The following is a 25469-nucleotide window of genomic DNA, read 5'->3' as shown; positions in this document are numbered from 1 at the left end:
AGTGAATTACCGTTTAGGAATTAAGCATTACAGCGGGTTCAAGATCGATCTGAGTTAGTGTTCGCAAATATGTGCGACAGAAAATTATTTGCACTTCCGCTTTTTCAACAACTCAAAAATTATTACATTCGTGTGAATCTAGCTCAGAAACTAAATTATTTAATGTGCTGCGGATTCTATAGTTTTCATTTCAACTTTGGTTAAAATTTCTGCAATTTGTTTTGAGAAAATATGAAATTCTTGTTCATTAATTTTACTAATTTTTCATAATTATGTGTGAGCAAATTAAGTAATTAATTTTAAGCTATTTAAATTATTCATAGGGAAGGATATTAAGATAAAAGTTTTTATGTTTTTGGAATTGTGTTGAGAATTTTGAATACGAATTTTATAATTATTCTAAAAATAAAGATGTTAAAATAAGTGAAATTATTACAGATATGTAATATGAAGTTATGGTAAATGCATGTTAAAATTTATGGGGTTATTGTGTGTTAAGTATAGTATAATGAGGGTGTACTGGTTCCTTCAACAGAAGCCTGTAATTACCTCTGTACAGTTGTTCCCTTCACCCTCTTCAAGTAAGATAATGTTGGAGGCTCTCATTTTATGAGTGTTTGTAATTTTTTTGTATTATTATTACATTTTTTTATTATGGAATGTATTAGTGCAGTTCTCAAAAGCCAGTTACCTTAATGCAAGGAACGGAGGCCTTTTCAAGTAACTGTCTAGCCACCCTGGGCCACCAGTGCAGAGAACAACACACTGGTTAGCTCAAGAGGACAGCCCTATTGATGGATATGTTTGTTTAGAAGTATTGCGAGGCTTCCAGTTTGGTAAAATCAGGAATTGTAAATGAAAGATGATAACGGTGAAGCCATAAATTCTGAAAATCTTAATCCTGTTATTTATGATGTTAAATTCTAATTTATCAGTATGGAAATAAGTATCATACATATTTATGTGCATTACATTTAATTATAAGAAATGATTATGTAAAAGTTTTTGTGATATTCTGTAATAACAAGAACCTTCCCTGATAAATTATGATTATGTGAACTCTCAAACAAAAAGACTTTTGGACTGAAATGTTGAAAAATTCAATAGGACTCTAAAAATTAAGAATCTATTTAAAAAACAAAAAATTGATATTTATAGATAATACTTTACAGGATCAAAATTTTATTATTTATTTATAATTTTTTAAATTTCCTTGTGCTTTTATTATGACATATATATATATCATTATAATTAAATGTAAAGTACACACACATTTATATGTATATAAATATAAAATAAAAGCCAGTAAGGCAAAAATAAAAGCCTTGGTTTTTATTTTATTTATTTATCACTAAGTAAGTTACTTGGCTTTTATTTTCGCAATCGTTGGTTGTAGTCAGGACTTAATTTTTAAAATTAGAAGTGCTGGAGCTCTATGGAAGGCCATCAGGAAAGATGAATAAATAAATAAATAAATATAAATAAAAAACAAATAAAATAACTAATGCAATAATAAAATAATTAACAACTAGAATATTAAATGATTATTATTATAATTCAATAAAAATGTAAAGACAAATGAAAATTTAATTAATTCTTAAATTAATGATGAACAACTAAGTAATGAAATAAAATACCAGACATCGTCTGGTTTGGGGGCTGTGGCTGAAATTGCAATTTAAGAACCAAGCCAAGCATTAGCTAAATTTAGGCCCTTGATGAGCAAATAATGTACTGTTTACCAGAGTATAGATAGAAATTTGGTTATGTAGCCTATTCTTCTAAAACGATGTTTCGTCGCTGCCTTCCCCCACCGATTCCCTTTTTTTCGGTTTCGGATTATTTAGTTACGACAATGCACACTAGGGCTATTGCCTAAGGGAAGGGATGCCTTCGTGGAGGACTTTTTAAAGGAAACTGGCTCATATGCAAGTTACACATGGGGAAAACCCCGAAAACGCCCGTGCAGCCAGCCGTTAGCCGGGAATTGAACCCTGGACTGAACTATTAGTCTTCAGCGACTTTGCCGCTCGAGCGCTGGTGGGTTCGTCGCTGTTTGAAAAATAGGTGTTCACTTTTCGATAAAGCAAGCACCTGTTTTCTTCAATTAAAACAAGTTATACGACATGACTCTTACTACTTCATTCTCGCTTAGCTTTTGATTTCTAATATTGATTCAATATTTTCTGTAGGCATTCTGATTAGAATAATGGATTTCAAACATGTGCAAAAGGCGTGTATCTGAATATAATTAGGTTTTTATAACATAGGGTCCATTTTATTAATTTCTAATACAAGCAATAGAATCACATTATCGCTGTTTTGAAAGAAAGCAAAAATGTGACAAATGTATAATGAACATTAATATACATGCTTTACTAGAAATTCACCCTTTCGTCATTAGCGGTTCTGATGAAAGGAATGGGGAGCAGCAGCAAACGAAATAACGAATAACGGACAAATAACGAAATCTAATCTTTAATGCGGTCTCCCAGTTTCTTTAGCCCACCAGCGGCCGAGCGGTAACGTCGTTGAACACTGGTAGTTCGGTCTGAGGTTCGAATCCCGCGAACGGGTTGGCTGCATGGGTATTTTCGTGGTTTTCGCCATGTGTAACGTGTATACGAGCCATTTCCCTTAGAAAAAGTCCTCCACGAAGGCATCCCTCCCTTTAGGCAGATAGCCCTAGTGTGCTTTGCCATAATTAAATACACCAACACCAATCCAGTTTCTTTATTTGTATTTGGGAAAGTTTTATTGTCATTATGAAAAGTGAAATTTGATATGGCTACCGCATAACTTTTTAAATTATGCTTATTTTTGCTGCACTTCATTTAAATTTATTTCCTCGAATTATTCTAACTTAATTAAGCAAGTTACAAATGGCATCAAACACTGCAAATTTTGAAATTAAATTTCCCGGTCAATCTCTGTCTACGGGACTCAAACTTCTTGTATTTTTATTTTTTCATAACGAGTATAAAACTTTGCCAGCTATAAATATAGGAACCAGAAGACAACATTAAAAGTTAGATTTCATAATTTGTCCAAAATTAATTCTTTTTAAAATTTGACATTGACAAAATATGAATATTTTAGTCATTTAAAATACTTCTGTATTTTTGTTGCACCGTATTTAAACTTGCTTCTTCGAGTTATTGACACTAAATTACATTAATTCCGTTAACTATTAGAAAATAGTTATAGCAAATCATCTAGTTACGACATCTCTAAGAGGTCACTTTCTAAGAAATCTGTATTTTTGAGAACATAAACAAACATTGGTAGTGAACATCACCTTTTTAAGACCACGATATTATATTCAGATACAACACCTTCTGAGGACGTCTGAAATTTATTCTTCTGCTCAGCATAATTCGTCTGCATAAAATAATAAATAGTATTAGAAATCAAAAGCTAAGTCGAAGTAGAAACAGTCATCTCTTCTAAACCATTTTAATTGAAGTAAACAGACGTTCGTCTTATCGTAAAGTAAACACCTATTTTTCAAACAGCGGATGAAACGGAAAAGAGGGAATTGGCGGGGGAAGGCAGCGAACGAAATGACACTTTTTGGAGCTGGGATGAAATGAGAAAGGACGAAAAAGTACTAAGCCAATAAGACAAGGTCTGGTATTTTACTTTATAATTTAACAATTCATCATAAATTTAAGAATTATTTTAATTTTTATTTGTCTTTACATTTTTGTTAAATTTTACTTATAAGTATTTTATTTCAGTTGCTAATTATTATGTTACTTTAATTATTCATTACTTTAATCACTATTTTTTATTATTTTAATTATTAAGTTTTTTAATAATTTTTTAGTATTTTAATTACTAATTAATGTTATTATTGTAATATTTATTTTATTTCGTTATTTATTTTTTATTTTATTTTCTCCTGACGGCCTTCCATAGGCGCTTCTGACTTCTGAGACACCACAAAAGGAGGTGAATTATTTGTATCCAAAAATACGACGCGAAACTTCCTATCGCATAGGGCCGTATACCGATAAAATAGGCTCAGGATACGAATACCGATCGATTTTACCGAAAGTAACGAGTAACGATACGAAAGTAACTAGTACTGGTTCACCGAGTAACGAATACATACGGGTACACAATTTCTCGTTACTTCTACAGCACTATTCGTAATCGATAAACAACGGCTATTTCATTATCGATGGCATACGCCTGCCGATCGATAGTAAAAGGAAAGTTTGGGCCATCCGAACTTTGGAAATACGCGAACGGGTCTTCCGTATTTTATGCCCTTATGACTATGCCTCTAAGCGCTTTACACCCACGTCTGAACGCACCTTAACATTCCCTGTGTACCAAACTTCCACATGAACGAAGCGAAGGAGGAGTTTTTATTTTTCTGTGTGTCTATCTGACATATGAAAAAATAAATGAGCTGTATGTGTTGCAAACTAAAGTGGAGTTTGAGCACTAAGAAATCTAGAAGAATCAAAACTTTTTGTGTAATAATAATGAAGCGTATATGATGAATTGCGTAAATTAACACCAAATTATGTAAATATTTCTGAGCCAGAAATCCTGTTTCTGTGTAATGTAACAAATTGGTTTTTTGCTGAAGTGCGCCTGGAAACAGAGCCAATCTTATGCAGTACATTAGGTAAGTCTCATGAGCAATATGTCATAATATTTTAATTAAGGTAACTATGCAAGCAACTGAAAATAATTGTGTAATGTGCAGTTGTAGTTTGTGGTGAAATTCAGTTAACTGTCTTATTTTGCATTATGGTAGAGCATAAACATCATCCTGATTTATCTAACAAGCTCTTAGTGCCTTAGGTAGATTATAGATTTATGTAACAAGCATCAAGGTGTGAAGTATCATTTCATTAAATCAATCCTTTAAGTTCATTTAAATATGTGAACGCTCATTAACCTAAGAAAGAAACCTAGTATGTATAAAATATGCAAGAAATAATTTAATAGAAAAACTCATATGCGTGTTCACACAGGAGAGAAACCTTATCTGTGTGAAGTATGTAAGAAGACGTTTAATGGAAAAAGTAATTTAATCAACCATCTGCGTATTCACACAGGACAGAAACCTTATCTGTGTGAAGTATTGTAAGAAGACGTTTAGTAAAAAATGTAATTTAACCAACCATCTGCGTATTCATACGGAGAGAAACCTAACGTGTGTGAAGTATGTATGAAATCATTTACTTGAAAAAGTTGTTTAACCAAGCATCTGCGTATTCACACAGGTAAGAAAACATATATGTGCGAAGTATGTAAGAAGACGATTAGTGAAAAAAAAATAGTTTAAATAAGCATCTGCTTATTCACATAGGTGAGAAACCTTATGTGTGTGAGGTATGTAGGAAGACGTTTAGTGAAAAGCGTTGTTTAAACAGGCATATGCTTATTCACACAGGAGGGAAACCTTATATATGTGAAGTATGTAAAACAATATTTAGTGAAAAAGGTAATTTAAATCAGCATATGCTTATTCACACAGGTGAGAAACCTTATATGTGTGAAGTATGTAAGAAGAGGAGTTTAAATAAGCACCTGTTTATTCACACAGATGAGAAACCCTATATATGTGAAGCATGTAAGAAGATGTTTAGTCAAAAGATTAGTTTAAAGAAGCATGTGCTTATTCACACAGGAGAAAAACCTTATATGTGTGAAGTATGTAAGAAGACATTTAATGGAAAAAGTAATTTAAAGAAACATCTGCGTATTCACTCAGGAGAGAAACCTCACATGTGTGAAGTATGTAAGAAATCATTTAATCAAAAAAGTTCTTTAAGCATGCATATGCATATTCACACAGGTGAAAAACCTTATATGTGCGAAGTATGTAAGAAGGCATTTAGTGACAAAAGTAGTTTAAATAAGCATTTGCTTATTCACACAGGTGAGAAACCTTGTATGTGTGAAGTATGTAAGAAGACATTTAATGGAAAAAGTAATTTAAAGAAACATCTGCGTATTCACTCAGGAGAGAAACCTCACATGTGTGAAGTATGTGAGAAATCATTTAATCAAAAAAGTTCTTTAAGCATGCATATGCGTATTCACACAGGTGAAAAACCTTATATGTGCGAAGTATGTAAGAAGGCATTTAGTGACAAAGGTAGTTTAAATAGGCATTTGCTTATTCACACAGGTGAGAAACCTTATATGTGTGAAGTATGTAAGAAGCCATTTAATCAAAAAGGTATTTTAAACAGGCATATGCTTATTCACACAGGAGAGAAACCTTATATGTGTGAAGTCTGCAAGAAATCATTTAATCTAAAAGGTTGCTTAACCAAGCATCTGCGTATTCACACAGGTGAGAAAACTTGTATGTGTGAAGTATGTAAGAGGACGTTTAGTGAAAAGCGTTGTTTAAACAGGCATATGCTTATTCACACTGGAGAAAAACCTTATATGTGTGAAGTATGTAAGAAGACATTTAGGGGAAAAGGTCAGTTAAACCGGCATATGCTTATTCACACAGGCGAGAAACCTTATATGTGTGAAGTATGTAAGAAGACGTTTAGGAAAAAGGGGAGTTTAAATAAGCACCTGTTTATTCACACACATGACAAACCTTATATATGTGAAGTATGTAAGAGGATGTTTAGTCAAAAGGGTAATTTAAACAGTCATATGCTTATTCACACAGGAGAGAAACCTTATATGTGTAAAGTATGTAAGAAGACTTTTAGTCGTAAGTGTAGTTTAAATAAGCACCTGTTTGTTCACACAGGTGAGAAACCTTATATGTGTGAAGTATGTAAGAAGAATTTTTGTCAAAAGAGTAGTTTAAATAAGCACCTGTTTGTTCACACAGGTGAGAAACCTTATATGTGTGAAGTATGTAAGACGACTTTTAGTCAAAAGAGTAGTTTAAATAAGCACCTGTTTGTTCACACAGGTGAGAAACCTTATATGTGTGAAGTATGTAAGAAGACGTTTAGTAGAAAGAATACTTTAAATAGGCACCTGTTTATTCACACAGGTGAGAAACCTTATGTACGTGAAGTATGTAAGATGTTTAGTGAAAAGGGTAATTTAAACAAGCATATACTTATTCACACAGGATAGAAACCTTATATGTGTGAAATATGTAAGACCTTTAGTGAAAAGGGTAGTTTGAACAAAGATATGCTTATTCACGTAGGAGAGAAACCTCTAATGTGTGAAATCCACTTAATGAAAAAAGTTATTTAAACGTGTATGTGTATTCACACAGCAGAGAAACATCATATGCTTATTCACACTGGAGAGAAAATTGTGTGTGGTATGTAAATGTTAATTTGTTTTCATGAAGAGGATTTAAATGTGGATATGAGCATAAGAGATGAATGTTATATGTGTAACGAACCATTTAGAGCAATGACAAAAATGTATATGCTATCTCCGGTGTTTTGAACATTTGTTAGAAACAACTTTCACATGCTTTTGCAGTAAGCACTTGTCTCTGCAGCTAGAAAATCTCATTTGAGGTCATGTCTGGAATTTTTTCATGGGTTGAAAGAATATTCGTATAGCAAAATTCTTAGAAATCAGATAGGCAAATTTGAATAATGTAAAGCATATTATTCAGATTTCTAGAAGAAACAGAAATTCACATTTGATGAAAAAAAAAATTATAAACCATTTATTTGTTTCCACAAGATGAAATGTTCAGTGTATTTTTACCTGATAATAAGTGTTCAATGTTTATATCTGCTGCATAATGAAGTCTGGATAAGAACTTCAAAAACTGAAATTAAATGGTAATTAAATGTTTCATCCAATATGTATGCTGTAAATTATTTGTATTTCGCTTTAAACTGTTTCTGAATTTCACACAGTTACATATTACAACCATGCCATTACAGATAGTAATATCATTCTTGGTACCTGTCTTGGAAACTATATTAGGTATTTCCACTTATCCTGAACATGTACTAAAGACCATGCCTTTTTGGGTTCCAGTATCAAATGTGTCAGTGTATAAAATTTACAAAATTAGTGCAGTGTTCCATTGCATTGTTAGAAAAGTGGAATGAAATCTCTGCCATTTTCAGTCAAATCTTGAACCAGGTCAAATTTTAGATCAGTGACACCACGTGTGTAGTGTGTATAAGAAGAAATTTGTGTAAAGTCATATCTCTGCAGGTAAGAAATCGATGCATGATAGATATTTATTTTGAAATCTTTGATATTCTGTTTCATGTAATAGTGAAAGAAAGCTAAAGTAATTCAGTTGTATTTTCTGCTATCATATTGTAAGATGAAATTGTTTTCCATTTTAGGAACTTAGAAATAGTTTGTCTCTGAAAAAATAAAATAAAGTAATAAATGCTATAAAGCACATATGTTAAAAAATAAACAATTTAATAAATGTCAGTAGCTTTTTTGCTAGGTGCTTCGGAAAGTATAGAGGTTTTGGAAGTACCGAGCAAAGGCAAAAATGTTGCTGTAATTATTTTAAGATTAGTTTCATTTCTCTTCTTTAATATTTTTTCATGAGAACTGTATACTGTGTAATTGTTTCTGTATAGTTAAATGTGTATCAGTTTTCTCTGTAAAATTCACTTTACACTTTTCTGATTTCTTTTCAAAATTCACAAGTCTTGTGTCTGTTTGCTCGCACAGAGTCTGTAGGGGTGCCTTTTCGATTTTAGAACTCGTTTACGCGGGATTTAAAGGCATACGATTCCTAAAATATGTGACAAAATGATTAACTCTTGTTGGCATTATCATTTAATGGTCATATATTGTGAGAAATTTTAGATGAATATCTTATTTTTTGAAGAATTTTTCGAAGGACATTGAAAACAAAATTATTTGAATTTTTTATTTTTTATTCTGAAAGTTGGTCTCTTAACATGTTTAGGTTAGGGTAGACTGAAGGGTACTCCTTGTATTATCATAAAGTTTTTGTTTCGTTTATTGCCAAGTCAAGAGAGTGCACGGAACAGCTTTAGTTTTGGTCCTTTTGGCGACAAACTTCGGTCGCCAAGGTAGACCCGACTTTGAAGATCGGAAAAAAATGGCGGATTGTCAACAAAACCCGATCTAGACTAAATAACAAGGAAGCACTTCCACAGAGAACCCGGTAAATGTAAACATCGCCAACTTTGACGATAATAGTTCAACCTGGTAACCCAGAATATTTATCCTATTCGCTTGTTCAAAGTTTGCAACTATTCCTCTTGCGTTCAAATTTTGTTGAAATATCACTCTCGTTGTTTGCATTTGCAGATTTATATTATTGTTCGCTTATTTATTACTATTTTTTCTGAATTTTTTAACAACGAATAGATAGAAATATTTTCGTAGATAGATGCCGGTTCTCGGTTCGGTATGAAAGGAAGAAAATACGGCGGGAGGGGTGAATGCTAATTTGTAACACGGCTGGCATATTTCCAAAGCCTATCCCACTTTTCGAATTTTTGACGTCGCGGAAATATCGACTAGTTTCACCTGGCAAGACTCCTACCCCACTTTTGACACAAGCGTCTAGTCCCTCAGACGCTAGTTTCCTCCTGGTTCCTCCCTGAACATCTGCGCAGATTATTGCGCATGTCGTCATTTCCCTGAAGGCGCCTCGTATTTACTATTATTTACTCCACTCTTTGCCCTGCTGTGGTAGCAAAGATTATGTATTATAGCGTGTGATTGCAGATACAGTTCTCTTTTTTATTTTGTTTCGATTATTATATCTTCTGCACAAAATCAAGAAAAACTGCCCCTTTCAGGGCCAAGTACTTCTGTTTCCTCAGAAGGTATTTTTGATTCTAAATCGAATCAAAATTAGGAAGGAGTAATCGTGAGCGATAATTCAGTGTGATAATTCTGATTGTGTTGTGAGTGATATGGTTCATTGTGCAAATGATTTTAGTATAGCTCAGAGTGATTTTGTTTGCCGTGATTGTTTAAAACTTTCAACTATAGATACAATTTGAAACGCGATGCATATAAATTTCATTACAATAATACTACATTAATTGAGTCTCTGAAAACTAAGAGTTCTAATAGTATGGTTGATTGTGCAAATAATTTTAGTGTGGCTGAAAGTAATTTTGGCTCTGATTGCTTAAAAACTGTGGCTCTGATTGCTTAAAAACATACCAAAATAAATGCAGTTTGAAACGGCATACCAACACATTATACTCTAATAATACTACATTAATGATTCTTTAAAAAGTGGTCGATCAGCAAGCTACAAATGTGAGGACTGCCATCTGAAATTTAGTGACATAAAAAATTGGAAATATCATCAAAATAAAATTCATACTTCTAACAGGTAATTATGTGTGTCCTGTATGTTATGCTAATTTTGAAAAGCGAGAAATAATATTTCATTTCAATAATGTTCATGATGTTGATTTGAATCATACTGAGCTAGAATTTAATTCATTTAATGATTTTTTGGCATGGAAGGCAGAAATTGAAAATAATATGATGACAAAATTTCTTATGGAGTAAGCATATTTAATATACATGGTGTAATGCCACTGTTTAGGAAATTTTATATCAGAAAGTAAAGGTTTGTGTCACTTAAAAATCCTTGGTAGCACTAAAATAAATGCATATTGCCCAGCTGCATTAAAAGTAACAGAACATACAGATGGCAAATGTGTAGTGTCATATCAGAAAATACATATTGGCCATTGGAATGATTTAGGTCACTTATTTTTAACAACAGATGAAATAAAAATTATTGCATCAAAGATAGCAGCAAAAATTTCTCTGGATAATATTTTAGATGAAATTAGAAATTCTCTGTTGGCAACCGCCGTCAATTTTCCTAGCGCATGCGCGTGATAAGCAAGTTCTCTGCTGCGTAATACTTATATTTAGTTAATACTTTTCTAGTGAGTTAGCCAAAGTCAATGGTGAGTGTTGCATGTAAGAGAGAAGTGAAAAGCGCTGTGTAATATCATCTTTCTACTCTGCTGTTCAACGTCTTCGTAGTTTAAATAAATGTTTGTCATGTATATAGAAGACGTCATTTTATTCTTCATAGGTTATGGGCCCAGGATGCTTCCACTGCGCTTTTACACTGCGCTTTTACTTTGCGGTCTTCACCTATAGATAACAGCAAAAAAATATCAAAAGAAATGAGTCCTAAAAGCGAAAATGAAATCGCTGACATGAAAAATGTTCCATTTAGAAATCTGATCGGATCATTAATGTACCCTTCAGTAGCTACTAGGCCAGATATCACATACGCCGTGAATTTCTTAAGTCAATTTAACAACAATCCTGGAAAAGAACATTGGCATGCTGCGAAAAGAATACTTCGATATCTAAAGGGAACACAAGATCAAGGACTAATTTATATGAAAACAGAAAAACCACTCATCGCCTTTGTAGATGCAGATTGGGCATCAAATGTCGATGATAGAAAATCCTACACCGGTTTTATATATATATTAAGTGGTTCAGCCATAACCTGGGAATCACGAAAACAACGCAGTGTAGCTCTATCTTCAATGGAGGCGGAATATATGGCTCTGTCTGAGGCCGCCAAAGAAACCGTCTACCTACGTCGTTTCCTGAAGGAGCTGGGTTACAACATAGAACACCCAACAACAATATACTGCGACAATCAAGGAGCTCAGAAAATTACAAAGAACTCTGTGTTTCACTTCCGTACAAAGCACATAGACATTCGCCATCATTTTGTGCGTGAAGTATATGAACGCGGTGAATTAGATGTGCAGTACATACCTACCAGTGAAATGGGAGCTGATGTGTTAACCAAACCCCTGACTCCTGTTAAACATCAAAACTGTTGTACAATTGTAGGATTGACTACTGTTTAATATGTATTTTGTTTTACTTTTCAGGAATGGGAGAATCAACGTCAAAAGGGGATATGTTGGCAACCGCCATCAATTTCCCTAGCGCATGCGCGTGATAAGCAAGTTCTCTGCTGCATAATACTTATATTTAGTTAATACTTTTCTAGTGAGTTAGCCAAAGTCAATGGTGAGTGTTGCATGTAAGAGAGAAGTGAAAAGCGCTGTGTAATATCATGTTTCTACTCTGCTGTTCAACGTCTTCGTAGTTTAAATAAATGTTTGTCATGTATATAGAAGACGTCATTTTATTCTTCATACTCTATGAGATGCTGGGCTTGAGAGGGTTCATTTACTTGCAAAACAAGATTTACATAACAGTAAAAATCTTTTGTCTTCAATTTGTCTTCTAATTCTGTTAAACATGAAAATGATTAGGTTTGTGTAGATATGTGGGTAACTCAAATGCAAAATCCTGAACATCCATGTATTTCATTTTATAAAACCCAGGGATCAAGATAGCATGAGTGAATATTGTACACAATATTCATTTCTAAAAGGAAATGATTTTATTTTGATAATGATGACAGAAGCACAAAGAGAGATACTGAAAAAATTTTGTTCTGACTTGTATATGTATTGATGGTACACATGGGGTGAATGCATATAGATTTCATAACTTTACTTACAATAGATGATTTACACCAAAGATTCCTGTGTGCATTTTTAATTTCTAATCGATGTGATCAGCCAGTGCTATCATTTTTTTTTTTTTTTCATGTATTAAAGAAAACGTTGGGCAAATACAACCACAAATATTTATGTCTGATATGGCTGAATCTTTTTTTAATGCTTGGGAGTCTGAAATGGGTTTACTACAGAAACGTCTTTTTTGTGCATGGCATATTGATAGAGCCTGGAGAAACAATTTTTAAAAAAATCAATGGTGTTGAAAAACAGGCAAAAACATATAAAATTATTAGATCTCTCTTAGAAGAACAAGACATTCATACTTTTCATATACTGACAGAAGCAGCAATAAAATTACTTAAGATCCTGACACTATTGCATTTGCAAATTACTTTGAAACATATTATTTACAAAATACATCTAGCTGGGCATACTGTTATAGACTTCACAGTGGTGTTAACACAAACATGCACATCGAACGAATGCACCGAACATTAAAATATATTTATCTTCATGCAAAACAATTTAAGAGATTGGATAACACTATATATGGTATTATGAAATTTGTAAGAGATAAAATGATTAATCGCTTAATTACAGCAAATAAAGGTAAATTAACAAGTAAGATTTGGGATTTAAGAATCAGACAGGAAACAAATGAAACACTATGTTTATAAGTAATACAGAATGAGAATGGGTGGTCTGTTTCATAAACACATAATACAGAAATATACACTATACATGAAAGTAACAAAACTTGTACATGTCACATACAGTGCACCGAGTGTAATATATGCATTCATTGATGTGTATGCAGCTGTATTGATTCATCAGTTTGTAGAGATGTTAGGTATTTTTGTGAAAGCAAGCAAGATGAAAAATATTCAACACCTTTGCCAGGAATCAAACCGCGGACCTCTGGATACACATCACACCATGAAGGCATGCCAAGAAGGTAGAAATATTTTACCTCCCCCTTTTAAAGGACGACTGGAGTTTTTATGGGACCTAATCACCAAATCCTGGGTGTGGAGGACAATCATCTAACACCCTTTTAGTTCGAGCGCCACTGTACAGACATTAGAATTTTACATTGGAAGCAAGAGAGATTGAAAAATTAGCAATGGCTTCGCTAGGAATTGAACCGCAGACTTTTGGAATATGCGCCCAGTGTGCAGACCACCACACCAAGAAGGCAGGAGAAATACCTTATATGTTAGGTGGAGTATGTGCAAGCACACTAGAAATACTGCTACTTATACTTTAACTACAATGCATAATAAATTATTCACTTAGTATAGATGATGAAAATGAATTTTGAATTAAGTAGCAAAAAAAAAAAAAAAAAAAAATCACAAACCCTCTCACTGGAACACAGAAAGAATGAACTAACATGTTTAGAATTAGTAGATTCATTAAAATCTGACAAACAATGTGATGTGGAACACAGAAAAAATGAACGGTTAATCTTTGGATTATGGTAACTTGGCGAAAATTTGGCGACCAACTCTGCTACAGCAACCTGCTAGTTTTGTTTTGGACGCCATTTTGTTTTCACGAAGTAAAGGCATTTTTTTTTTTTTTTTTACTCAACATTTTTTCCAACAATCTGCTAGCTGAATTACGCTTATATTAGAACTTTTATGGAACAAAAATGTTTAATCATGACGAAGATTAGGTGCGAAATTGAGAGAAAGTGCAGAATCGCCCACTGCTTGCCGCGTTTTTAAGAACTGCACATACACGGTATCATCCATGTACACGTCGAGCTGTTTTCACTTAAAAAAAAATCCCAGAATTGCACAAAAATGGCATTGCGCACACTCTTGACTTTATCCATGTACACTGCTAAAGTCCTAGCTAGTAACTTTTATCGCCTTACCAAAATGTCGCCGAACTACCTGTTACCATATTCCAAAGATTAGCCGAATGAACTATACCAAACATGTTTAGAATTAGTAGATTCATTAAAATCTGACAAACAATGTGATGTGTTAAACAAGATTCTAAAATCAGCACCACTACAACTGGAAGCTGCTGATATGTTAAATGAGCAAGAAATACATTTCCCAAACTGCTAATAAAGATATTCCACCTAATAAAAATATAATACCCAAAAGATTCTCAAATACAAAACAAAAAAGAAACTGACAAAAACTTCTACAGTAACTTCACAGAATGAAGACAAAAATACAGTTCTAAAAATTATTTTGGATCACAAAAATTTTACACATAATTTCACTGAAGAAACTTAACACATCTAGTGAAAAATATATACAGTGGCTCCCAAAAGTTTTCGTATACTTATGATTTTCATTGAAATGGGGTTCTATCCATTAATTTAAAGTAAACTTTCTGAATGAGATTTTAATAATAAGATCTATAATATATTCGTAACAAAATTACATGAAATATTTTAAAAATATAGCGAAACTTTATTTTTAAGAAATTAATAATCAAGAAATGATAAACATTTTATCTCACAAAAGTCTTCGTACACTGAAATATTTTTGGATAAAATCAAAATTAGAATAATCAGTTGCATTTTTTTAATTTTTACATTCTGGTGGCATTTAAAAAATCGTTTGCTTTAATTGTTTACTGTTTACTTCATAATATTCTATTTATTATTGAAAAATGGGTCGCAGTCGTAAAGAATTTACAGCATTAGAAAATTGATCATTTTTCACCATAGTAGTGGTAAATAAATTTGCAATATCAATAAATTAGTTAATTTACCCCATTCTACAGTGCAGTATGTGATAAAACGCTTTAAAGAAGAAAATTGGATTGAAAACAAGGTAAGAAAAAGTCGACCAAGAAAGTTAACTAAATGTGATGAGGGATTTATTCTTAGAAAATTTGTAAAAAACCCACGTTTGAGTTCTGTAAAAGTTTCTGCAGAATTTAATGCAAAGTTTTCTACTTCGATTTCACCTGAAACTGTTCAACGAGTTCTCAGAGAAATTTACTTTGGATTACATGGGCGTTCTGCCCGTAAAAATAATTTTGTTAGTGAGAAAACAGAAAGCATTCGCAAAAATCAATGATAAATACACCCGAAACGTACTAGAATAATGTCCTATTTGCTGACGAAAGCAAATTTAACATTTTTGGTTCCGATGGTCGAATAACTGTATGGAGAAGAAAAAATGAGGTACTTCATTCTAAGAACTTAGTTGGAACAGTTAAGCATGGCGGTGGAGGTGTTCTTGTGGGGGGGCATGACAGCATCAGGACTAGGTAATTTGGTATTTATTGATGGCATAATGAATCATTCTTTTTATTTAAATATTTTAGAGACAATTTAAAATTATCAGCCCAAAATTTGGGTATTGGAAACAACTTCATTTTTAATCATGATAACGATCCTAAGTATACGGCTCTCAACGTTTGCCAGTAGTGTCTCTATAATTGTCCACAGGTTTTGAAAACACCACCTCAGTCGCCAGATTTAAACCCCATAGAACACATTTGGAAAGAGCTGGAGGTTAGAATACGAAATCACAACATCAAAACGAAAAGCGAACTCAAAACAGCCATGATGGAAAGAATGGGTGAACATTGATACAGAAATTACCAAAAAAAAAAAAAAAAAACTAGTAAAATCTATTCCCAGATGTTTAAAAGCTGTTGTGGATGCTAAATGATATCCTACTAATATTAATTTAACGAAAAATGAAAATATTTACTAATATGTCAAGTTTTTTTTTTAAGTGTACGAAGACTTTTGTGAGATAAAATGTTTGTCATTTTTTGATTATTAATTTCTTAAAAATGAATTTTTGCTATATTTAAAAAATATTTCATGTAATTTTGTTACAAATAGATTATAAATCTTATTATTAAAGTCTCATTCAGAAAGTTTACTTTTGATTAATGGATAGAGCCCTATTTCAATGAAAATCATAAGTGTACTAACACTTTGGGAGCCACTGTATTTTAACAATAGTCATTAGTACCTATTCACAATTCCTTTTGTCCATTTTTATGATCTAAAATATCTTCTTTCAACTGCCTGTAAGTGAATCAAAATCGTAAAAACAACCTTGTATTTAGCGCAAGTATAGTGAAACACTCAATTGATTTCGAGGGCAGCTAAAGGTCCCTCATTATCAGGAGAAAGAAATACCTAGAAAGGAGAAGGAGTCTCAGAAACACGTGGTCCTTATCAGTACTGCACGTGGTTATAACTGGATTTTTAATCAATGTTGCACTGGCCGCCTACTTTTACTGAGCCAGGCTATCTGATCAAGCATAAAGGACAAGAAAAATTAGAGAAGTTAAAATAGGGAGCGAGGGGCAAATGCACCTTCACTCTCAAAATCTGAACATCAAATAATGAATGCCTGTATGTGTTTTATATGTGTCAGATGATATTTTTTTCTTATTTATATAATACTCTCTCTCTCTCATTCTTCAGAACTTCTCTTTAATAATAAGATAATTCCAACTCTGATCCTTAAAATGATCAGGAACAGATGTAGAAGGTCAGAACAGGGTTTTGAACCTTTATCTCAGGTCCTCGTGATAGGCTGATGTATTCTGTGATTAATGAGTAAGTCTATTTTTGTTCATCCTCCTTGCATTATTGCCTTCCTTCCCCCCTCCCAAGTTCAACAATACCAAATATTGTCCATATAATCAATCATTCATTGACTTTTATACTATTCAGTCAATAGATTATTACCAAACATTTTAATGTAGATAAATATATTTTGGAGAAACTGAGTCAATCCCAAATTTGAACAGTAAGCAATATTTTCTACTATTTAATATTTGTCAAGTTTTTTATTTTCTAATTATTCAACCCCATGTTCATTCACGTGTTGTGCACTGGCCATTTTATTATGTGTAGAATTGTTTAAAATTAACTGAACATTGTAACAATCTCATCACAGTTTTTTGAATTGCCACATGCTGCTACATTTTTATTTTGGGGTTTTAATTATTAATAACATTAAATAATAGAAACCTTAAAATTTTTTTTTATACTAACTAGCTTTATATACCTGGTGTGTACCTTTAATAAGGCTTACTTGTACATTATATAAACTTGTATTTTATGCCAATCAGTCCCCCTCCCCACACATGTTGATGTCAGCATTTATTCGTATTCCTTACATTTTACAGCAATAATTCATAAGTTTGTCTTATGGATATCTGATGTGTGAAGGAATATGTGAAGAACACGTTCCCCACCCTTCGGGGCCGAATTTTGAAAACGTTTGAAATTGGTTTTTAGGTATTCATATTCCATACATTTTAAAACAATAATCTTATGTACATCTGTTTCTTCCTTATATGAAAAAGCATAAAAGCACGTTTTGCCCACCGAATCTTAAAAAATCGCTTCTTAAATGACATCTTCGGTATAAAAGGAATAAGTAAGTTTTGATATCTGTATCTCTAATAGCTTTGGGCGATGATCTGTAGATGAATAAATCATGAATTCTTCCTTTATGTAAAGATTTATAATAAAACATCTGAACAAATAAATATGTATGCCAATTAAAAAGAAAACTATTTCAGAAAAACTAACAAAAGAAATTAATTTACACTCAGTAATGCGCACCCAGTTCGTAACGTTTTAAGGCCCGTTTCCACTGCTGCGTATGCGTTTCTCCAATCAGCGAGCGAATTCACTTTGATTGACATCTGCAATCCGGTCGGTGTGCGGTGACGGATGACATACAGATGGAGTTCAACAATGTTCAACTTCTATCCGTATGTCTGCGGATACGTTGGAGTCACGTGGTAAAAAAGGAGCAATCAGGTGTAGTCACTAAAAATTAATGGCAGCAGAAGTAGCGATGAACGCTCGCTAATAGGGAAAGAATGGTTTGCTAAAAAATACTTATTTCTGAATTAACATTATAGCGAGAAATCTGCATGCTGAAAAAGACAGCAATCAGCTGAATTTAGTTAAAAAAAGATAAGAAAAATAAGATAGCTGCAACTACAGTACTTGTTCGCAGATAAAATCAGGCGTTCAAGAAAATCAGCGGCAAAAATTATAATTCCAAGTCCATGAAATAGCAAAATTTGTCCTGACAATTATTTCCTAGTTCTGCATATTCATTTACCTTTAATGAAAATGAATGTCTGACTATATCAAACTGCTATAGCAAATTAGATATGATTAAAAGATTTGTTATTTTTTTCTTTTGAAATAGGTAAAAACTAAAAAGTTAATTATAAATTAAATTTGATAGCCTTTTAAATATTCCACTGCATTAAAGAGTATGTTAAATTTGTATTTCCCTTTATAAATATATCTTTTTGGCTAACATATATTTGTAAGCACATGAAATATATTTTTAACAGCCCGTTTAACTTCAATCGGAACGCCACTTTAAAAGATAATGTTTTTTGTAAAAAATGTACTCGAAGCTGAAGAACAAACTCTGGTGAATTTTTCAGACGATATCACACTAAATAAGACCAAAAAATTTGGTTTTAAGAATTGATTTACTTGATGATGTATATAAGCCAAAATATGCATCCAACTTCTGTGTGCTGCTAGCTTAGTGGTAAAGCTGACAGTAATAATGTTTACTTTTGGGGGGTCGTGAGTTCGAATCCCATACGCTTTCTGCACCCTGTCTGCAACTTTCTCAGCTTTTTGTTCCAATTTGATCTATATTCGTGTTTTATAATTTATTTCTATTATTATATGCATTAAATATATTGTTTTATTTATGCTCTTATTTATTTAAATTTCCCCCCCACCAAAAAAGTTTGAAAATTATATAATACTAATTTAAAGCATACCCTGTATATGTATATTTGAATTTAACAAATATTCTCTATTCGCAAAAAGCAAATTTAAAGTTAATTAAATATAGATGAAATAAATGATTAATTATTGCTGCGAACTAATCTACAATATCATTTAAATTCTGAGAGCATATGTAAATTAAGTGCAAGTATCAAAATCCATGAATAAATATATAATTCCAAAAATTTATTAATCCTAAAAAAATTTATAAAAATGCATAAGTAAATAATCGGATAGATTATTAATCCTAAAAAATTTATAAAAATGCATAAATGAATAATAGGATAGATTTAATCCTATATAAAAATGCATAAATGAATAATAGGATAAATAAATTTTTGGAATTATATATTTATTTATGGATTTTGATACTTGCACTTGATTTACATATGCTCTCAGAATTTAAATGACATTGTAGATTAGTTCGCAGCAATAATTAATCCTTTATTTGTTTGCATTAAATTTCATTTAAATTTAATTAACTTTTAATTTGCTTTTTACGAATAGAAAATGTTTGCTAAATTCAAATTTCATTCCTTGCAGCAATGGTGCAAGAGAATTATTTAAATTTAATTTATTTTGAAACCCTGCAGATATATATATATATTTTCGTTTCACTTTTATGTGAATGTATATACATGTCCTCAGACTTTGGGATGTTTATGACTCTAAACTTTCATTCCAATTAACATGAGACAGTATTAATGCCCTAAACATTTTTTTAACAAAAAATTACTATAATAATTGCTTTTAAATTCAGTCCTCTCCAGCAGAAGTGCAGGAATTAATTAATTAAATATTTCCATTTTCTTTACCTAATGTGTGTATATATAAAGAGAAAAATCTTATTTTTATAACTTCTATAAAAAGAGATATGAATTAAAAATGTTTAAATTAAAAATAATATTTTATGGATTATGCATAAAATATAACTGCCCATAGTGCATTTTAAAACAAACGAGATTTCTAATAAATTATCCAGCTATGACCCTGAAGTCAGCGGTATACAAGCATAGCAAATTTTGCGTAAATAATGTGAACCTTTCTTTACAGTTGCTCTGTACTTTTAAAGTACCAACTATTTTTTAATCCCTTTAACATTTTATTTTATTTATTTATTTGTTTACTTTTTCACTAACAGTACATTTTAGTTTTAATAATATATATATTATTTCATAATATTTAAGGCTTCTACAAACACAATTTTTTTTTTTAATTTACTTAAGCTTCTATGGAATTAGTGATGTTCATAATATGCATTATAACCTTATTATGTAAAAATTGCTAGAGTACTTTACTTTCGCAGTTCATAAGCAGAAATAAAAATTTCCAATTACATGGAAATTTAGTAAACAAAACTTTTCTGCGTTTTACGTCAGGATCCATATCAAATCCAAAACAAACAATACTCGCTTAAGCGGCAAAAATTCGGATGTTCAGCGTCGTAACTCGCGAACTGCTTGTTTGGTGCCAAAATATTACAGTGACACCTAGCGGCGGAAAATGAAAATATTTTACGGATACGCAGCAGTGGAAACGCTTGTACGGATGCCGTAGGCGTGTCTTCAATTGACGCAACGCGTTCGTACGCAGTAGTGGAAACGAGCCTTTAAACGCACGGCATTTAAAAAAAATCGGCTTTGACCACGCCGAGCCCCTTGGAGTAAACACGCTGCGCGTGAATCTGCGCAAGTGATCAGGGAGGAAACTAGTATCTGAGGGGCTAGACGCTTGTACTTTTGACTACTACGGCGCGCTTTCGAAAGAATTGTGCTGCTGAATAGTGTGTTTAGGTGCTAATTGTAAGATTTTCGCAATTTAAATTATTATGAGTGGGAATTTACGCAAAATCTTTAGTGAATGGTTATTGTTTATCGCCGTAGTGTATTTGAGGAAAGAGGAGAATAATTCACTGCTGATGTATACATTAACAGTATGAAAAATCTGGAAGGTGATACTCGGCAATAAATGTGCTGCATTTCATCGCAAAATTCAGCGACCCCAGTAAAACAAACGAAAGTGTTCGAAAAACTTATCCACATCTGAAACCACTATACAAAAATTGTATGTGTGCCAATACATCAATTTAAATAAAGAAAACAATTACAGAAAACTGCAGATCAAGGAATAAGAAAGAATTGCAGTGCCTCTTATGTGCTTAAAAACTACGAAGTATTCTGCAGACTTTCGTGCCAAAATCAAGGTTGACAAATAGATTAATACATTGTAATGTTTCTTTTAGTGTATATATTTCAAAATTATTAAAATAACTTGGAACAGTTGTTTAATTGCTTAAAACAGCAATAAAGTTCATTTATAGAGATATACAAGGAACTTCATAATTCATTGCTTTGGTGAACAATTTTAATAAATTACCTAGCTTTATAACATTAAATATCTTTGTAACTGTGGTATTATGCTCTGTTTTATAAAAGCTTAACTACTTTATTCATTTGTTATACATTAAAATATTTTCTGAATTATTTACTAAATGTGTAATCAATTATCAGGATTACTAAATGTGCTGAGAATTTCCATACATGCTTGTGCAGTGTGATTGCATGTTTGTGTAATGAACTTTGATTTTCATGAACGAAAAATAAATACAATCTCCAAATAAGTACTTTTTCGTTTTCCAGTTCCTGTGTTTAGCTGTAAAAGTAAATTCATTTCAAGTATGTGTCTGTGCAATTTTGACGATGTAAATACTGAAATGATTGTACAGTAAAAACTCAACTAAAAAAATATCCGGAAAGCTCTTGAAATTTTGGATAGTCAAGCATATAAAAAATGAAATAGTGTAATAAGTGAATGGAAGAATAAACTACTAGTCTAAACTCATAAAAACAGTTCATCTTATTTGTATCAACTTTATTATTTAATATTATGCACGATTTTGAAAAAATGTATGCTGCTGATCTTTGAATATGATAACGGGTGATTTTTACAATGGTTGTTATGTGGATTAAGACTGCAAGTTGAGACTTTAAATATGAACAATAGTAATCTGAAAATTTGAAGTACTAATTTTATATGCAACAATCTCTGCCAAATAATTTCCATGTTTTAAGTAATTAAAAAATATATTTTGAACCACTTATTATTAATTTTATAAAGTACATTCTACAATTTAAATTTTATTAACTTTCATCTATTTTAAATGTTTGCCATTATAAATTTCATACTATTTTCTTTTTTAAGATTTCATAGTTGCTAATTAAACGTCCTTTACAATTTATTTAGTTATTTTATACATACATTTATATTTTATGTAAGAAAGGGATTTATGTGCAACAGATATGCAGTGAAAATCATTTAACACAAAACTGAGGGGACTGAAATATTTTTTCGTGTTCAAGAATATTGAAAAGAAAAAAAAAAGCATATATTCAACAAAATTAAGCTTATTAGAGTACATTTTATTTACAAATGATATGTATGTATGCATGTATTTAATAAAAACCAATGAAACAAAACATCCACAAGAACTTAATGGAATTTAATACAAAATTTTGAAGTTTTTGAAAAACAAAACATTGAGTTTTGGGAAAATAATCTGATATTTTTCTTTGCATTGTCTTTTTTAGCATCAAATTGTTCAATGTCGAACATTTTGTTATTCATTTCACCATTGGAATGTGCGTCGAAATAACTGTCCATACTTTTTATGATATTCCTCATTTCAGATGATGTGGGAACAGGAACTGCATTCATTTTATTTTCATCATCAGAATCTGCATCAATGATATCTTTTTAGCTTTGAACAAACTCCAAAATAACTTTGTCTGCCATAATTGGGGCTGTACACACATTATCATAAACTACTGCAACGAATTCTTCCGATAGTACAGTAGGACAGTTCATTAATACAGAAACTTTCTCAAATATTTCATTAAGTGTCAGCTCAGTTTGAATATCCTACTTCTCCATTTCTTTCGGCGCCGAAGAATCTGATACTTTTGAGAATCATGTGTAATGAAAATAATTTTCATTCATCCTTGGAGTCGCTGAATTCTATGCAGTGCAACATATGAGCCAAACTCACTAATTTTTACTCACACTGCCATGTACTCATCACTGAATTCCAAAACTAACTGATGAGAGATGAGATGTTTGTGTGGCGTTTGTAGACGTGGAAGGCGAAAGTAGCGTAGATAAACAAAACTGGCTCGTGTCACAGGCTATTCCGAGGGTATTTCAAAGCCAAATTAGCCTCTTTTCTACGAAACATGTGAAACCACCTCTCTTTCATTTCACACCCCGCTTAAATCTTGCCTGCGATGTAAGTGTTTTCTGTATTTTGTTCATTTCCAGAAAGGATATCTTTTCGTGTTAAGCAATTTTTGTTTCGTATTAAGAGAAACAAAATGCATGAAAATACATGGTAGTTTGTCGGGACCGTTGCATTATTTCATGTTAACCGATATTTCGCTTTAAATGTATTCTACTATATACAGATGTGTTTGGACTATGTATATACAAATAATTTTTTAAAAGGAAAATTTATAATGCTTCCAAAAATTTTTGTGCATTATGCTGTTAAAAAATGATCAGTAAATATATAAAGAAAGAAATTTAGGACCAATTTTTCAGAAAGAATAAAAATTGAAATTCACCTTAACTTGATAAAATCCTGTTCAGACTAGTAAAATCTTTGGTTGATCTTTAGATTATGGTAACTTGGCGATTTTTTGGCGACCAGCTCTCTTACAGCAACCCTCCATTTTTTTTTCCCGCCGACATTTTGTCTTCACGAAGTAGACATGTTTCTTTTCTTTTTATCTACTGAACACTTCTTCCAACAATCTACTAGCCGAATTACACTTATGCTAGAAATTTTATCTAACAAAACTGCTTAATCATGACAAATATTCACTGCAAAATTGGGAAAAAGTGCACAATACCATACTCCTTACGCGTTTTTCAAAATAACACATACACATAAACCATGTACACGTCGACTTATTTTTACTTAAAAAAAATCCCAGAATTACACAAAAATGGCATTGCGCACACTCTTCACTATATCCATGTACACTGCTTTTTTCTCATAAATTAGAAAAATTTCACGAAATTACATGACAATTTTCTGAATCTTTAAACCCCTTAAAAAGAACATATATGACATTACCTGATCGCGAAAAAGTATATACCCTTTCCAAATATGAACATTTCCACATATAAATTAAATAAAATATCCAAAAACTTTTACCTCTAAATCATCTATTATATTATAAACGTCACCAACGAATTCATACCGCAAGCATTACAAATACTTAGTGTCAAATATTTAAATTATTTCCATGCACGTTTACTTCAACTAAAACGTATACCAAATTCCTACAAACATAAAATTCACAAAGTAACTATCATTTAATTAAAATATCACTAAACCATGTGCACGTCGACTTATTTTTACTTAAAAAAAATATTCCAGAATTGCACAAAAATGGCATTGCGCACACTCTTCACCATATCCATATATACTCCTTTTTTCTCATAAATTAGAAAAATTTCACGAAAATGCATGACAATTTTCTGAATCTTTAAACTCGTTAAAAAGAACATATATGAAATTACCTAATAACGAAAAAGTATATACCCTTTCCAAATATGAACATTTCCACGTATAAAATAAATAAAATATCCAAAAACTTTTACCTCTAAATTATCTATTATATTATAAACGTCACCAACGAATTCATACCGCAAATATTACAAATACTTAGTGTCAGATATTTAAATTATTTCCATGCACGTTTACTTCAACTAAAACGTATACCAAATTCCTACAAACATAAAATTCACAAAATAACTATCATTTAATTAAAATATAATTAAATTCAAAAACACTACTTAAAATATAAATAAGATTATACATTAAATTAATAAAAGATAGCTTACAATCCTAATTACTTTAAACTAAATCATTTCTAATAACAATTTTCCCAATAATACCAAATTACTTTACTTCCACCTTACATTTAGAACAATGCATAAAAATAAGGAACTACTCTGATATGCGCCCTCAAGTCGCCAAATATTTTTGGCGAGAAATTTCACGCTGCCATATTACTATCTAAATTTTTTGTCTACATTTTGAACTTTTAGCCTAAAATGTCACCAAAAAACGCGGTTTTCGCACATGCAAAAACTACGTTTTGAACACACAATTTAGCTAAAAATCCGAAACAAAAACAAAAAATTTAGATAGCGAAAAC

The 25469-nt window shown here is 31.7% G+C and overlaps 1 pseudogene; it reads left to right on the top strand.

Annotated features, from left to right (window-relative positions):
• Window positions 1-4110: 4110 nt before the first annotated feature.
• On the top strand, window positions 4111-8230 carry LOC146993820 (uncharacterized; annotated as a pseudogene).
• The last annotated feature ends 17239 nt before the right edge of the window (window positions 8231-25469 follow it).

This window comes from Stegodyphus dumicola, chromosome 11, assembly GCF_044657685.1.
Source record: "Stegodyphus dumicola isolate Sdum_Otavi_A_Nest chromosome 11, ASM4465768v1".
In the NCBI taxonomy this organism is placed as follows: Eukaryota; Metazoa; Arthropoda; class Arachnida; order Araneae; family Eresidae; genus Stegodyphus; species Stegodyphus dumicola.
This window is presented reverse-complemented; position numbering and strand designations above follow the sequence as displayed.